This window comes from Abramis brama (assembly GCF_963993115.1).
Source record: "Abramis brama genome assembly, chromosome: 13".
Taxonomy (NCBI): Eukaryota; Metazoa; Chordata; class Actinopteri; order Cypriniformes; family Leuciscidae; genus Abramis; species Abramis brama.
The window spans coordinates 28,406,979-28,424,567 of record NC_139975.1 but is presented as its reverse complement, the minus strand read 5'-3'; positions in this window follow the sequence as shown (position 1 = coordinate 28,424,567).

Sequence of the window (17,589 nt, the reverse complement as noted above, 5' to 3'; positions counted from 1 at the left end):
GTCTAGCTGATTTAACATCAGCAGGAGTCTATAAGTTTTGTATAGTTTAAAACCTTTTGAGGACCCATTGACAAGAAATAAGTTCAATAGGTCAGATTTGGACTTTTATATGGCTTATGAAGCATCAGAAGGAATCTATAAATATGTATAAAAAGTTCAAGATTGAGGACTCTTTGGCCATTAATATATTCAGTAGGTCAAGTCTGGCTCTCTGGCTGATGAAACAGGAGTCAATAAGCATGAATAGAAAGTTCAACATCAATTACTCTTCGGTCAGAAATATGTTCAATATTTCAAATCTGAAATACTGTATGGCTGAAGAAACATCAGAAAGAGTCTGTGTGTTTAGAAAGTTCACGATCGAGGACTCTTTTACCAGAAAAATGTTCAGTAGGTCATTTATGGACTGCTGTCTGGCTGATTAAACATCAGAAGAAGTTAATGATTTTATATATAAAGTTCAAGTTTATAGACTCTTAGGTCAATTATGGACAATTGTCTGGCTGATGAATCATCATAAGGAGTCAATAAGCATGTATAGAAAGTTCAAGATCGAGGACTCTTTTAACAGAAATATTTTCAGCGGGTCAATTATGGACTACTGTATGGCTGATGAAACTCTAGAAAAAGTCAATGAGCATGTATAGAAAGTTCAAGTTCATAGACTCGTTGGCCAGAAATGTTCAACAGTCAGTATGGACAATTGTCTGGCCGATGTATTATCTGAAAGAGTCTATAAGTATGAATAGAAAGTTCAAGATCAAGGACTGTTCAGTCAGAAATATGTTCAATATGTCAAATCTGAACTACTGTATTGCTGAAGAAACAGCCTAAGGAGTCAATGAGCATGTATAGAATGTTCAAGATTGAGGACTCTTTTACTATAAATATGTTCAAGTATGTCAAATATGGACTTTTGTCTGGCTGATGAAACATCGGAATGAGTCAATGAGCACGTATAGAAAGTTCAAGTTCAGAGACTCGTTGGCCAGAAATGTGTTCAATAGTCAATATCTACAATTGTCTGGCCGATGTACTATCTGAAAGAGTCTATAAGTATGAATAGAAAGTTCAAGATCGAGGACTCCGGTCAGAAATTTTCATGATGTCAAATCAGAACTACTGCATGGCTGATGAAACACCAGAAAGAGTCTATATGAGTATGTTTAAAACGTTCAAGATCGAAGACTCTTTTGCCAAAAATATGTTCAGTTGGTCAAATATGGACTGCTGTCTGGCTGATAAAACATCAGAAGTCAACAATTATGAATAGAAAGTTCAAGTTCAAAGACTCTTTGGGTAGAAATATGTTCAGTGGGTCAATTATGGACAATTGTCTGTCTGATGAATCATAATAAGGAGTCAATGAGCATGTATAGAAAGTTCAAAATCAAGGACTCTTACCAGAAATATTTTCAGTAGGTAAATTATGGACTACTCTCTGGCTGATAAAACACTAAAAGGAGTCAATGAGCATGCATAGAAAGTTCAAGTACATAGACTCGTTGGCCAAAACAAATAATTCAATAGTCACTATGGACAAAAGATCAAGGACTCTTCGGTCAGAAATATGTTCAATATATCAAACCTGAAGTACTGTATGGCTGAAGAAACAACATAAGGAGTCACTGAGAATCTATAGAAAGTTCAAGACAGAGGACTTTTTTACTAGAAATATGTTCAGAGGGTCAATTATGGACATTGTCTACTTGTGAAATATCAGAAGGAGTCAATGAGCATGTATAGAAAGATCGAGGACTCCTTTGTCAGAAAAAGTAGGTCAAATATGGACTGCAGTCTGGCTGATGAAACATCAGAAGTCAATGATTATGAATAGAAAGTTCAGGTTCATAGACTCTTCGGGCAGCAATATGTTCAGTAGGTCAGTTATGGACAATTGTCTGGCTGGTGAATAATCATAAGGAGTCAATGTAGGTCAAGTCTATGAGTATGTATAGAAAGCCCAAGATCGAGGACTCTTTGGCCAGAAATATGTTCCGTGGGTCAAATATGGACTTCTGTATGGCTGACGAAACATCAGAAAGAGTCAACGAGTATATATGAAAAGGTCAAGTTTCAAGTACTCCTTGGCCAGAAAAAAATTCAGTATGTCAAATATGGACTTTTGTCAGGATGATATAACATCCAAAGATATCAATCTGAATGTATAGTGTTAATCTTTTAGGACTCTTTGGCCAGAAATATGTTCAGTAGGTCAAAAGGGGACCTCTGAATAGCTGACTTATCATCAGAAAGAGTCTATAACTTTATATAGTTTAAAAACTTTTGAGGACCCTTTGATCAAAAATAAGTTCAAAAGGTCAAATATGGATATCTACAGTATATGGCTTATGTAGCATTAGAAGGAGTCTATGAGTATGTATAAAAAGTACAAGATCGAGGACTCTTTGGCCATAAATAAGCTCAAAAGGTCAGATATAGATATCTATATGGCTTACGTAGCATTAGAAGGAGTCTATGAGTATGTATAGAAAGTCCAAGATCGAGGACTCTTTGGCCATAAATATATTCAGTAGGTCAAATATGGACTTCTGTAAGGCTGATTTGACATCAGAAGGAGTCGATAACTTTATATAGTTTGAAAAAGTTTGAGGACACTTTGACCAGAAATAAGTTCAAAAGGTCAGATATGGACATCTATATGGCTTATGAAGCATCAGAAGGAGTCTCTGAGTATGTATATAAGGCCCAAGATCGAGGACTCTTTGGCCAGAAATATGTTCCTTGGGTCAAATATGGACTTTCTGTATGGGTGACGAAACATCAGAAAGATTCAACGAGTATATACGGAAAGGTCAAGTTTCAAGTACTCCTTGGCCAGAAAAAAAATTCAGTATGTCAAATATGGACTTTTGTCAGGATGATATAACATCCGAATATATCAATCTGAATAGTGTTATTCTTTTAGGACTCTTTGGCCAGAAATATGTTCAGTAGGTCAAAAGGGGACCTTTGAATAGTTGATTTATCATCAGAAAGAGTCGATAACTTTATATCGTTTAAAAACTTTTGAGGACCCTTTGACCAGAAATAAGTTCAAAAGGTCAGATATGGATATCTACATGGCTTATGTAGCATTAGAAGGAGTCTATGAGTATGTATAGAAAGTTCAATATAGAGGACTCTTTGGCCATATATATATATTCCTTGGGTCAAGTAAGGCTGATTTGACATCAGAAGAAGTCGATAACTTTATATAGTTTGAAAAATGTTCAGGACACTTTAACCAGAAATAAGTTCAAAAGGTCAGATATGGACATCTACTTTGAATTTTTTTTTAAATTTCTATTTAAATTTAAAATTTAAAATAAATAAAAATTTCTACTTTTTGCATTGCATTGCAGACCATAACTAACTCAACCTCATGTTCATTAAATAGATAATGTGTGTTGTTGCATTGCTTTGCAATCGATCTTGGACTTTCTATACATTCTCATAGAATCTTTCTGATGTTACATCAGCCATACAAAAGTCCATTTTTGAACAAATCCTACTGAACAAATCCTACTAAAACCATCCTACTGAACAAATTTATGGACAATGAGTCTTTGAACATTAAGTTACTAAGCATACAAGACTGACTCCAGACAGTAGTCCATATTTGAATGATTGAACATATTTTTGGCAAAAGAGTCCTCAAAAAGTATGATGTTATGGTCCTCCTTCTGATGTTATGTCAGTCATGAAGGAGTCATATTTGACCCAAGGAACATATTTCTGGAAAAGAGTCCTCAAACTTGAACTTTGTATTCTCACTCCTAGACTCCTCCTGATGGTTCATTAGCCACATAGAATTCCATATTTGACCTATATTGAACTTATTTCTGGTCAAAGGGTCCTCAAAGGGTTTCTTATTATGTTAGTTCAGCCATACAGAGGTTCCTATTTGAACTACTGAACACATTTTTGGTCTTTGAACATGAACTTTCTCTGCTTATTGACCTCTTAATAATACATTAGCCATACAAAAGCCCATATTTGACCCATTGAATATATTTCTGACCATAGAGTCCTCGATCTTGAACTTTCTAAACATACTCATAGACTGCTTCCGATGTATCTTCTATCCGATCTGCTATCCGATGTATTTGAACAGTAGTTCAAATTTTATATTTTGAACATATTTCTAGACATGAGACCTTGAACTTTAAATTTCTAGACTAATTTCTTTTACAATCCTTCTGATGTTTCATCAACCATACAGTTGTTCAAATTTAATAACCAAAGTGTCCTCGATCTTGATCGTTCTATACATACTCATAGGCTTGTTCTGATGTTTCATCATTGAGACAGAAGTCCATTATTGACCTACTGAACATATTTCTGGCAAAAGAATTATCAAAGTTTAACACTAGACCGTTTTTGATTTTACATCCACCATACAGTAGTCGATATTTGACCAAGAGAACATATTTCTGTCCAAAGAGACCTTGATCTTATTCTTTCTATACATGCTCATTGACTCCTTCTGATGTTTCATCAGCCAGATAATTGTCCACAATTGACCTACTGAACATATTTCTGCCCGAAGAGTCTATGAACTTGAACTTTTTATGCATAGTCATTTACTTCTGATGTTTCTTCAGCCATACAGAAGTCCAGATTTGACATGTTGAATATATTTCTGACTGAAGAGTCTTTGATCTTGAACTTTCTATACATGCTCATTGACTCCTTCTGGTGTTTCACAAGCAGACAAAATAGTTCATAATTGATCATCTGAAAATATTTCTAGTAAAAGAGTCCTCTGTCTTGAACTTTCTATAGATGCTCAGTGACTCCTTATGTTGTTTCTTCGTCCATACAGTACTTCAGGTTTGACATATTGAACATATTTCTGACCGAAGAGACTTGAACTTGAGAGAGTAGTCCATAATTTACCTACTGAAAATATTTCTGGTAAGAGTCCTCGATTTTGAACTTTCTATACAAGCAGCTCATTGACTCCTTATGATGATTCATCAGAGAGACAATTGTCCATAATTGACCCACTGAACATATTTCTACCCGAAGAGTCTAAGAACTTGAACTTTCTATTCATAATCGTTGACTTCTGATGTTTTATCAGCCAGACAAGCAGTCCATATTTGACATGAACATATTTCTGGCAAAAGAGTCCTCGATCTTGAACTTTTTAAACATACTCATAGACTCTTTCTGGTGTTTCATCGGCCATGCTGTAGTTCTGATTTGACATAATAAACATATTTCTGACCGAAGAGTCCTCGATCTTGAACTTTCTATTCATACTTCAGACTCTTTCAGATAGTACATCGGCCAGACAATAATGACATAATGACATTTTAAAAAAATTTAAAATTCTGGCCAACGAATGTATGTACTTGAACTTTCTTTTCATGCTCATTGACTCATGCAGTTTCTTCAGCCCATACAGTAGTTCAGATTTACATATTGAACATATTTCTGACTGAAGAGTCCTTGATCTTTCTATTCATACTTACAGACTCTTTCAGATAATACATCGGCCAGACAATTGTCCATACTGACTGTTGAACATATTTCTGGCCAACGAGTCTATGAACTTGAACTTTCTACACATGCTCATTGACTTTTTCTAGAGTTTCATCAGCCAGACAGTAGTCCATAATTGACCCGCTCAAAATATTTCTGATAAAAGAGTCCTCGATCTTGAACTTTCTATACATAATTGACTCCTTATGATGATTCATCAGCCAGACAATTGTCCATAATTGACCTACTGAACATATTTCTACCCAAAGAGTCCATACGTTTGAACTTTTTATATAAAAGCATTAACTTCTTGTGATGTTTAATCAGCCAGACAGCAGTCCATAAATGACCTACTGGACATTTTTCTGGCAAAAGAGTCCTCGATCGTGAACTTTCTGTACATATTTATTGATTCCTTCTGATGCTTCATAAGCCATATAAAAGTCCAAATCTGACCCATTGAACTTATTTCTTGTCAATGGGTCCTCAAAAGGTTTTAAACTATATAAACTTATAGACTCCTTCTGATGTTATATCAGCCAGACAGAGATCCCTTTTTGAACTACTGAACATATTTCATGCCTATGGGTACTCGAAACTTGAACTTTCTATACATACTCGTTGACTCCATCTGATGTAACATCAGCCATACAGAAGTCCATAATTGACCCAAGGAACATATTTCTGGCCAAAGAGTCCTCGATCTTGAACTTTCTATACATACTCATAGTCTCTTTCTGATTCTTCATAAATATAAATATATATACATATATATGTCCCTATATGACCTATTATTATTTCTGGTCAAAGGTTCCCCCCCCTTATGTCAGCCATACAGAAGTCCAAAAATGGACTTCTGTATGGCTGACATAACATCAGAAAGAGTCAACGAGTATATATGGAAAGGTCAAGTTTCGAGTACTCCCTGGCCAGAAAAAAATTCAGTATGTCAAATATGGACTTTTGACAGGATGATATAACATCCAAAGATATCAATCTGAATGTATATTATTAATCTTTTTGGACTCTTTGGCCAGAAATATGTTCACTAGGTCAAAAGGGGATATAGCTGTTTTATCATCAGAAGGAGTCTATAACTTTATATAGTTTGAAAAATTTTGAGGACCCTTTGACCAGAAATAAGTTCAAAAGGTCAGATATGGATATCTATATGGCTTATGAAGCATCAGAAGGAGTGTATGGGTATGTTTAGAAAGCCCAAGATCAAGAACTCTTTGGCCAGAAATATGTTCAGGAGGTCAAAAGGGGCCCTCTCTATAGCTGCTTTGTCATCAAAAGGGGTCTTTAACTTTATATAGTTTGAAAAATTTTGAGGACACTTTGACCACAAATAAGTTCAAAAGGTCAGATATGGACATCTATATGGCTTATGAAGCATCAGAAGGAGTCTATGGGTATGTGTAGAAAGCCCAAGATCAAGAACTCTTTGGCCAGAAATATGTTCAGGAGGTCAAAAGGGGCCTTCTTTATAGCTGCTTTATCATCAAAAGGAGTCTTTAACTTTATATAGTTTGAAAAATTTTGAGGACACTTTGACCACAAATAAGTTCAAAAGGTCAGATATGGACATCTATATGGCTTATGAAGCATCAGAAGGAGTCTATGGGTATGTGTAGAAAGCCCAAGATCAAGAAATCTTTGGCCAGAAATATGTTCAAAAGGTCAGATATGGACATCTATTTGGCTTATGAAGCATCAGACGGAGTCTATGAGTATGTATAGAAAGCCCAAGTTCGAGGACTCTTTGGCCAGAAATACATTCCTTGGGTCAAAAATGGACTTCTGTATGGCTGACATAACATCAGAAAGAGTCAACGAGTATATATGGAAAGGTCAAGTTTCGAGTACTCCCTGGCCAGAAAAAAATTCAGTATGTCAAATATGGACTTTTGACAGGATGATATAACATCCAAAGATATCAATCTGAATGTATATTATTAATCTTTTTGGACTCTTTGGCCAGAAATATGTTCACTAGGTCAAAAGGGGATATAGCTGTTTTATCATCAGAAGGAGTCTATAACTTTATATAGTTTGAAAAATTTTGAGGACCCTTTGACCACAAATAAGTTCAAAAGGTCAGATATGGACATCTATATGGCTTATGAAGCATCAGAAGGAGTCTATGGGTATGTGTAGAAAGCCCAAGATCAAGAAATCTTTGGCCAGAAATATGTTCAAAAGGTCAGATATGGACATCTATATGGCTTATGAAGCATCAGACGGAGTCTATGAGTATGTATAGAAAGCCCAAGTTCGAGGACTCTTTGGCCAGAAATACATTCCTTGGGTCAAAAATGGACTTCTGTATGGCTGACATAACATCAGAAAGAGTCAACGAGTATATATGGAAAGGTCAAGTTTCGAGTACTCCCTGGCCAGAAAAAAATTCAGTATGTCAAATATGGACTTTTGACAGGATGATATAACATCCAAAGATATCAATCTGAATGTATATTATTAATCTTTTTGGACTCTTTGGCCAGAAATATGTTCACTAGGTCAAAAGGGGATATAGCTGTTTTATCATCAGAAGGAGTCTATAACTTTATATAGTTTGAAAAATTTTGAGGACCCTTTGACCAGAAATAAGTTCAAAAGGTCAGATATGGATATCTATATGGCTTATGAAGCATCAGAAGGAGTGTATGGGTATGTTTAGAAAGCCCAAGATCAAGAACTCTTTGGCCAGAAATATGTTCAGGAGGTCAAAAGGGGCCCTCTCTATAGCTGCTTTGTCATCAAAAGGGGTCTTTAACTTTATATAGTTTGAAAAATTTTGAGGACACTTTGACCACAAATAAGTTCAAAAGGTCAGATATGGACATCTATATGGCTTATGAAGCATCAGAAGGAGTCTATGGGTATGTGTAGAAAGCCCAAGATCAAGAACTCTTTGGCCAGAAATATGTTCAGGAGGTCAAAAGGGGCCTTCTTTATAGCTGCTTTATCATCAAAAGGAGTCTTTAACTTTATATAGTTTGAAAAATTTTGAGGACACTTTGACCACAAATAAGTTCAAAAGGTCAGATATGGACATCTATATGGCTTATGAAGCATCAGAAGGAGTCTATGGGTATGTGTAGAAAGCCCAAGATCAAGAAATCTTTGGCCAGAAATATGTTCAAAAGGTCAGATATGGACATCTATTTGGCTTATGAAGCATCAGACGGAGTCTATGAGTATGTATAGAAAGCCCAAGTTCGAGGACTCTTTGGCCAGAAATACATTCCTTGGGTCAAAAATGGACTTCTGTATGGCTGACATAACATCAGAAAGAGTCAACGAGTATATATGGAAAGGTCAAGTTTCGAGTACTCCCTGGCCAGAAAAAAATTCAGTATGTCAAATATGGACTTTTGACAGGATGATATAACATCCAAAGATATCAATCTGAATGTATATTATTAATCTTTTTGGACTCTTTGGCCAGAAATATGTTCACTAGGTCAAAAGGGGATATAGCTGTTTTATCATCAGAAGGAGTCTATAACTTTATATAGTTTGAAAAATTTTGAGGACCCTTTGACCAGAAATAAGTTCAAAAGGTCAGATATGGATATCTATATGGCTTATGAAGCATCAGAAGGAGTGTATGGGTATGTTTAGAAAGCCCAAGATCAAGAACTCTTTGGCCAGAAATATGTTCAGGAGGTCAAAAGGGGCCCTCTCTATAGCTGCTTTGTCATCAAAAGGGGTCTTTAACTTTATATAGTTTGAAAAATTTTGAGGACACTTTGACCACAAATAAGTTCAAAAGGTCAGATATGGACATCTATATGGCTTATGAAGCATCAGAAGGAGTCTATGGGTATGTGTAGAAAGCCCAAGATCAAGAACTCTTTGGCCAGAAATATGTTCAGGAGGTCAAAAGGGGCCTTCTCTATAGCTGCTTTATCATCAAAAGGAGTCTTTAACTTTATATAGTTTGAAAAATTTTGAGGACACTTTGACCACAAATAAGTTCAAAAGGTCAGATATGGACATCTATATGGCTTATGAAGCATCAGAAGGAGTCTATGGGTATGTGTAGAAAGCCCAAGATCAAGAAATCTTTGGCCAGAAATATGTTCAAAAGGTCAGATATGGACATCTATATGGCTTATGAAGCATCAGACGGAGTCTATGAGTATGTATAGAAAGCCCAAGTTCGAGGACTCTTTGGCCAGAAATACATTCCTTGGGTCAAAAATGGACTTCTGTATGGCTGACATAACATCAGAAAGAGTCAACGAGTATATATGGAAAGGTCAAGTTTCGAGTACTCCCTGGCCAGAAAAAAATTCAGTATGTCAAATATGGACTTTTGACAGGATGATATAACATCCAAAGATATCAATCTGAATGTATATTATTAATCTTTTTGGACTCTTTGGCCAGAAATATGTTCACTAGGTCAAAAGGGGATATAGCTGTTTTATCATCAGAAGGAGTCTATAACTTTATATAGTTTGAAAAATTTTGAGGACCCTTTGACCAGAAATAAGTTCAAAAGGTCAGATATGGATATCTATATGGCTTATGAAGCATCAGAAGGAGTGTATGGGTATGTTTAGAAAGCCCAAGATCAAGAACTCTTTGGCCAGAAATATGTTCAGGAGGTCAAAAGGGGCCCTCTCTATAGCTGCTTTGTCATCAAAAGGGGTCTTTAACTTTATATAGTTTGAAAAATTTTGAGGACACTTTGACCACAAATAAGTTCAAAAGGTCAGATATGGACATCTATATGGCTTATGAAGCATCAGAAGGAGTCTATGGGTATGTGTAGAAAGCCCAAGATCAAGAACTCTTTGGCCAGAAATATGTTCAGGAGGTCAAAAGGGGCCTTCTCTATAGCTGCTTTATCATCAAAAGGAGTCTTTAACTTTATAGAGTTTGAAAAATTTTGAGGACACTTTGACCACAAATAAGTTCAAAAGGTCAGATATGGACATCTATATGGCTTATGAAGCATCAGAAGGAGTCTATGGGTATGTGTAGAAAGCCCAAGATCAAGAAATCTTTGGCCAGAAATATGTTCAAAAGGTCAGATATGGACATCTATATGGCTTATGAAGCATCAGACGGAGTCTATGAGTATGTATAGAAAGCCCAAGTTCGAGGACTCTTTGGCCAGAAATACATTCCTTGGGTCAAAAATTGACTTCTGTATGGCTGACATAACATCAGAAAGAGTCAACGAGTATATATGGAAAGGTCAAGTTTCGAGTACTCCCTGGCCAGAAAAAAATTCAGTATGTCAAATATGGACTTTTGACAGGATGATATAACATCCAAAGATATCAATCTGAATGTATATTATTAATCTTTTTGGACTCTATATGGCTTATGAAGCATCAGAAGGAGTCTATGGGTATGTGTAGAAAGCCCAAGATCAAGAACGCTTTGGCCAGAAATATGTTCAGGAGGTCAAAAGGGGCCTTCTCTATAGCTGCTTTATCATCCAAAGGAGTCTTTAACTTTATATAGTTTGAAAAATTTTGAGGACACTTTGACCACAAATAAGTTCAAAAGGTCAGATATGGACATCTATATGGCATATGAAGCATCAGAAGGAGTCTATGGGTATGTGTAGAAAGCCCAAGATCAAGAACGCTTTGGCCAGAAATATGTTCAGGAGGTCAAAAGGGGCCTTCTCTATAGCTGCTTTATCATCCAAAGGAGTCTTTAACTTTATATAGTTTGAAAAATTTTGAGGACACTTTGACCACAAATAAGTTCAAAAGGTCAGATATGGACATCTATATGGCTTATGAAGCATCAGAAGGAGTCTATGGGTATGTGTAGAAAGCCCAAGATCAAGAAATCTTTGGCCAGAAATATGTTCAAAAGGTCAGATATGGACATCTATATGGCTTATGAAGCATCAGACGGAGTCTATGAGTATGTATAGAAAGCCCAAGTTCGAGGACTCTTTGGCCAGAAATACATTCCTTGGGTCAAAAATGGACTTCTGTATGGCTGACATAACATCAGAAAGAGTCAACGAGTATATATGGAAAGGTCAAGTTTCGAGTACTCCCTGGCCAGAAAAAAATTCAGTATGTCAAATATGGACTTTTGACAGGATGATATAACATCCAAAGATATCAATCTGAATGTATATTATTAATCTTTTTGGACTCTTTGGCCAGAAATATGTTCACTAGGTCAAAAGGGGATATAGCTGTTTTATCATCAGAAGGAGTCTATAACTTTATATAGTTTGAAAAATTTTGAGGACCCTTTGACCAGAAATAAGTTCAAAAGGTCAGATATGGATATCTATATGGCTTATGAAGCATCAGAAGGAGTGTATGGGTATGTTTAGAAAGCCCAAGATCAAGAACTCTTTGGCCAGAAATATGTTCAGGAGGTCAAAAGGGGCCCTCTCTATAGCTGCTTTGTCATCAAAAGGAGTCTTTAACTTTATATAGTTTGAAAAATTTTGAGGACACTTTGACCACAAATAAGTTCAAAAGGTCAGATATGGACATCTATATGGCTTATGAAGCATCAGAAGGAGTCTATGGGTATGTGTAGAAAGCCCAAGATCAAGAACTCTTTGGCCAGAAATATGTTCAGGAGGTCAAAAGGGGCCTTCTCTATAGCTGCTTTATCATCAAAAGGAGTCTTTAACTTTATAGAGTTTGAAAAATTTTGAGGACACTTTGACCACAAATAAGTTCAAAAGGTCAGATATGGACATCTATATGGCTTATGAAGCATCAGAAGGAGTCTATGGGTATGTGTAGAAAGCCCAAGATCAAGAACTCTTTGGCCAGAAATATGTTCAGGAGGTCAAAAGGGGCCCTCTCTATAGCTGCTTTATCATCCAAAGGAGTCTTTAACTTTATATAGTTTGAAAAATTTTGAGGACACTTTGACCACAAATAAGTTCAAAAGGTCAGATATGGACATCTATATGGCTTATGAAGCATCAGAAGGAGTCTATGGGTATGTGTAGAAAGCCCAAGATCAAGAAATCTTTGGCCAGAAATATGTTCAAAAGGTCAGATATGGACATCTATATGGCTTATGAAGCATCAGACGGAGTCTATGAGTATGTATAGAAAGCCCAAGTTCGAGGACTCTTTGGCCAGAAATACATTCCTTGGGTCAAAAATGGACTTCTGTATGGCTGACATAACATCAGAAAGAGTCAACGAGTATATATGGAAAGGTCAAGTTTCGAGTACTCCCTGGCCAGAAAAAAATTCAGTATGTCAAATATGGACTTTTGACAGGATGATATAACATCCAAAGATATCAATCTGAATGTATATTATTAATCTTTTTGGACTCTTTGGCCAGAAATATGTTCACTAGGTCAAAAGGGGATATAGCTGTTTTATCATCAGAAGGAGTCTATAACTTTATATAGTTTGAAAAATTTTGAGGACCCTTTGACCAGAAATAAGTTCAAAAGGTCAGATATGGATATCTATATGGCTTATGAAGCATCAGAAGGAGTGTATGGGTATGTTTAGAAAGCCCAAGATCAAGAACTCTTTGGCCAGAAATATGTTCAGGAGGTCAAAAGGGGCCCTCTCTATAGCTGCTTTGTCATCAAAAGGAGTCTTTAACTTTATATAGTTTGAAAAATTTTGAGGACACTTTGACCACAAATAAGTTCAAAAGGTCAGATATGGACATCTATATGGCTTATGAAGCATCAGAAGGAGTCTATGGGTATGTGTAGAAAGCCCAAGATCAAGAACTCTTTGGCCAGAAATATGTTCAGGAGGTCAAAAGGGGCCTTCTCTATAGCTGCTTTATCATCAAAAGGAGTCTTTAACTTTATAGAGTTTGAAAAATTTTGAGGACACTTTGACCACAAATAAGTTCAAAAGGTCAGATATGGACATCTATATGGCTTATGAAGCATCAGAAGGAGTCTATGGGTATGTGTAGAAAGCCCAAGATCAAGAACTCTTTGGCCAGAAATATGTTCAGGAGGTCAAAAGGGGCCCTCTCTATAGCTGCTTTGTCATCAAAAGGGGTCTTTAACTTTATATAGTTTGAAAAATTTTGAGGACACTTTGACCACAAATAAGTTCAAAAGGTCAGATATGGACATCTATATGGCTTATGAAGCATCAGAAGGAGTCTATGGGTATGTGTAGAAAGCCCAAGATCAAGAACGCTTTGGCCAGAAATATGTTCAGGAGGTCAAAAGGGGCCTTCTCTATAGCTGCTTTATCATCCAAAGGAGTCTTTAACTTTATATAGTTTGAAAAATTTTGAGGACACTTTGACCACAAATAAGTTCAAAAGGTCAGATATGGACATTTATATGGCTTATGAAGCATCAGAAGGAGTCTATGGGTATGTGTAGAAAGCCCAAGATCAAGAAATCTTTGGCCAGAAATATGTTCAAAAGGTCAGATATGGACATCTATATGGCTTATGAAGCATCAGACGGAGTCTATGAGTATGTATAGAAAGCCCAAGTTCGAGGACTCTTTGGCCAGAAATACATTCCTTGGGTCAAAAATGGACTTCTGTATGGCTGACATAACATCAGAAAGAGTCAACGAGTATATATGGAAAGGTCAAGTTTCGAGTACTCCCTGGCCAGAAAAAAATTCAGTATGTCAAATATGGACTTTTGACAGGATGATATAACATCCAAAGATATCAATCTGAATGTATATTATTAATCTTTTTGGACTCTTTGGCCAGAAATATGTTCACTAGGTCAAAAGGGGATATAGCTGTTTTATCATCAGAAGGAGTCTATAACTTTATATAGTTTGAAAAATTTTGAGGACCCTTTGACCACAAATAAGTTCAAAAGGTCAGATATGGACATCTATATGGCTTATGAAGCATCAGAAGGAGTCTATGGGTATGTGTAGAAAGCCCAAGATCAAGAACTCTTTGGCCAGAAATATGTTCAGGAGGTCAAAAGGGGCCCTCTCTATAGCAGCTTTGTCATCAAAAGGGGTCTTTAACTTTATATAGTTTGAAAAATTTTGAGGACACTTTGACCACAAATAAGTTCAAAAGGTCAGATATGGACATCTATATGGCTTATGAAGCATCAGAAGGAGTCTATGGGTATGTGTAGAAAGCCCAAGATCAAGAACTCTTTGGCCAGAAATATGTTCAGGAGGTCAAAAGGGGCCTTCTCTATAGCTGCTTTATCATCAAAAGGAGTCTTTAACTTTATATAGTTTGAAAAATTTTGAGGAGACTTTGACCACAAATAAGTTCAAAAGGTCAGATATGGACATCTATATGGCTTATGAAGCATCAGAAGGAGTCTATGGGTATGTGTAGAAAGCCCAAGATCAAGAAATCTTTGGCCAGAAATATGTTCAAAAGGTCAGATATGGACATCTATATGGCTTATGAAGCATCAGACGGAGTCTATGAGTATGTATAGAAAGCCCAAGTTCGAGGACTCTTTGGCCAGAAATACATTCCTTGGGTCAAAAATGGACTTCTGTATGGCTGACATAACATCAGAAAGAGTCAACGAGTATATATGGAAAGGTCAAGTTTCGAGTACTCCCTGGCCAGAAAAAAATTCAGTATGTCAAATATGGACTTTTGACAGGATGATATAACATCCAAAGATATCAATCTGAATGTATATTATTAATCTTTTTGGACTCTTTGGCCAGAAATATGTTCACTAGGTCAAAAGGGGATATAGCTGTTTTATCATCAGAAGGAGTCTATAACTTTATATAGTTTGAAAAATTTTGAGGACCCTTTGACCAGAAATAAGTTCAAAAGGTCAGATATGGATATCTATATGGCTTATGAAGCATCAGAAGGAGTGTATGGGTATGTTTAGAAAGCCCAAGATCAAGAATTCTTTGGCCAGAAATATGTTCAGGAGGTCAAAAGGGGCCCTCTCTATAGCTGCTTTGTCATCAAAAGGAGTCTTTAACTTTATATAGTTTGAAAAATTTTGAGGACACTTTGACCACAAATAAGTTCAAAAGGTCAGATATGGACATCTATATGGCTTATGAAGCATCAGAAGGAGTCTATGGGTATGTGTAGAAAGCCCAAGATCAAGAACTCTTTGGCCAGAAATATGTTCAGGAGGTCAAAAGGGGCCTTCTCTATAGCTGCTTTATCATCAAAAGGAGTCTTTAACTTTATAGAGTTTGAAAAATTTTGAGGACACTTTGACCACAAATAAGTTCAAAAGGTCAGATATGGACATCTATATGGCTTATGAAGCATCAGAAGGAGTCTATGGGTATGTGTAGAAAGCCCAAGATCAAGAAATCTTTGGCCAGAAATATGTTCAAAAGGTCAGATATGGACATCTATATGGCTTATGAAGCATCAGACGGAGTCTATGAGTATGTATAGAAAGCCCAAGTTCGAGGACTCTTTGGCCAGAAATACATTCCTTGGGTCAAAAATTGACTTCTGTATGGCTGACATAACATCAGAAAGAGTCAACGAGTATATATGGAAAGGTCAAGTTTCGAGTACTCCCTGGCCAGAAAAAAATTCAGTATGTCAAATATGGACTTTTGAAAGGATGATATAACATCCAAAGATATCAATCTGAATGTATATTATTAATCTTTTTGGACACTATATGGCTTATGAAGCATCAGAAGGAGTCTATGGGTATGTGTAGAAAGCCCAAGATCAAGAACGCTTTGGCCAGAAATATGTTCAGGAGGTCAAAAGGGGCCTTCTCTATAGCTGCTTTATCATCCAAAGGAGTCTTTAACTTTATATAGTTTGAAAAATTTTGAGGACACTTTGACCACAAATAAGTTCAAAAGGTCAGATATGGACATCTATATGGCTTATGAAGCATCAGAAGGAGTCTATGGGTATGTGTAGAAAGCCCAAGATCAAGAAATCTTTGGCCAGAAATATGTTCAAAAGGTCAGATATGGACATCTATATGGCTTATGAAGCATCAGACGGAGTCTATGAGTATGTATAGAAAGCCCAAGTTCGAGGACTCTTTGGCCAGAAATACATTCCTTGGGTCAAAAATGGACTTCTGTATGGCTGACATAACATCAGAAAGAGTCAACGAGTATATATGGAAAGGTCAAGTTTCGAGTACTCCCTGGCCAGAAAAAAATTCAGTATGTCAAATATGGACTTTTGACAGGATGATATAACATCCAAAGATATCAATCTGAATGTATATTATTAATCTTTTTGGACTCTTTGGCCAGAAATATGTTCACTAGGTCAAAAGGGGATATAGCTGTTTTATCATCAGAAGGAGTCTATAACTTTATATAGTTTGAAAAATTTTGAGGACCCTTTGACCAGAAATAAGTTCAAAAGGTCAGATATGGATATCTATATGGCTTATGAAGCATCAGAAGGAGTGTATGGGTATGTTTAGAAAGCCCAAGATCAAGAACTCTTTGGCCAGAAATATGTTCAGGAGGTCAAAAGGGGCCCTCTCTATAGCTGCTTTGTCATCAAAAGGAGTCTTTAACTTTATATAGTTTGAAAAATTTTGAGGACACTTTGACCACAAATAAGTTCAAAAGGTCAGATATGGACATCTATATGGCTTATGAAGCATCAGAAGGAGTCTATGGGTATGTGTAGAAAGCCCAAGATCAAGAACTCTTTGGCCAGAAATATGTTCAGGAGGTCAAAAGGGGCCTTCTCTATAGCTGCTTTATCATCAAAAGGAGTCTTTAACTTTATAGAGTTTGAAAAATTTTGAGGACACTTTGACCACAAATAAGTTCAAAAGGTCAGATATGGACATCTATATGGCTTATGAAGCATCAGAAGGAGTCTATGGGTATGTGTAGAAAGCCCAAGATCAAGAACTCTTTGGCCAGAAATATGTTCAGGAGGTCAAAAGGGGCCCTCTCTATAGCTGCTTTGTCATCAAAAGGGGTCTTTAACTTTATATAGTTTGAAAAATTTTGAGGACACTTTGACCACAAATAAGTTCAAAAGGTCAGATATGGACATCTATATGGCTTATGAAGCATCAGAAGGAGTCTATGGGTATGTGTAGAAAGCCCAAGATCAAGAACTCTTTGGCCAGAAATATGTTCAGGAAGTCAAAAGGGGCCTTCTTTATAGCTGCTTTATCATCAAAAGGAGTCTTTAACTTTATATAGTTTG